Here is a 1,475-nt window from a genome sequence, read left to right on the forward strand (position 1 = left end):
ATCTGTGTTTGTAAAACTTCGTATGTAACTTAAGATTTTTATAATCTTAAAACTTTTTTCTTGTTACAAAAAACCGCAAATTTTTCTTTTGAAACATTTCTGTTTCTTATAACTTCTGATTGTAATTTTCACTTTTGTTCTTTGTAGCGTTTTTGTAAGAATAAAACTCGACTTAAACAATTAATCTATATCTGTTAATTCCCTTAAAATTATTTAAAAAAATGTTAAATATGTTTTCTATTAGATCTCAAACTGTTAAAAAATCTAAAAATAATATTCAATAGAACATTTTTATTTTTTATCACACTAAAAATTACTGACAATATAATTAAAGAACAATTACGAATAAAATTATACTCCTTTGAAATGTCCATATTCGTAATTTATGTATACAATCTATTTACAAAATCATTCAATAATACATTTTCAGTGTGTACTCATGTATAAAATTTGTTTATAATAATAAAAAATAATATTTAAACACTTTTATAATTTTTATCAATATTTATCATTGATAGATAATAAGAAAAAAAAGTTTTGTTTTGTCTGTAAACTGCACACTAGTTATTTCTTTATGAAACTAAAAATAATATAAAAAAGAACAATTTTCATCACTTATGTTCAGTATTGAATATTTGTTATTTTATATTTTTTCCTAATTTTATGTGAAAAGTGCAGTATTGGCAGCTTTAAGCAAGAAGAAATCGTTTACATTTTAAAAAATTTGATTTTCAAAAATAGATAAATTTTTCCATTTTGGCTGTTGTGTGACGTTTAGTAATGAAAGTTTATCATTCAATAGTATTCGATAATTTTCCAGCAAATTAAATCTACATTTTATATTATCTGCTAATTTTTTAAACAAATTTATTTCATCTAATAAATTACGAAACTGAAATATTTTTGATATAATTTTGTTTTTTAAATTAAGAAATAATATAAACTGACTAAATTTCATTACTATAAATATAATTTGAGATAATAAACGATTTCTTTCTCGTTATAAATGCTAAAGTTGTCATTTTTTCTATAAAATTAAAAAATATTAATTTTTCTAATTTATTTCCATTAAAATATAATATTTGTATATATTGATATAACTAAAAATTATAATTATTTTGGAAAATTTCCATAAACAAACTAAACATCACTCTTTTTAAAAATTGCCGTTTAAAAATTATAACTATACATATTTATATTCTAAAAGCTTCTGTCGCAAATAAGATAGGTGGTATTTCTCACCAAAGAAATGGCTAATATTTCGTAAACATAAACTGAAACTTACCTGAAACAAAAAAGAAAATATTTCATTAGTAATTAATTGGAATTTGATGTTTAACAATTGTATCGAAAAATGATTTTTTAAGGACTAAGAAAAATTTCCCTCAGCCTGGAATTAAATTTCATCTAAATATATCCAGGAAATAATTTTCAAAGCAGTATATGGAAGATATCCAAAAGCCGGCGGTGCCCTC

This window comes from Belonocnema kinseyi, chromosome 4, assembly GCF_010883055.1.
Source record: "Belonocnema kinseyi isolate 2016_QV_RU_SX_M_011 chromosome 4, B_treatae_v1, whole genome shotgun sequence".
NCBI lineage: Eukaryota > Metazoa > Arthropoda > Insecta > Hymenoptera > Cynipidae > Belonocnema > Belonocnema kinseyi.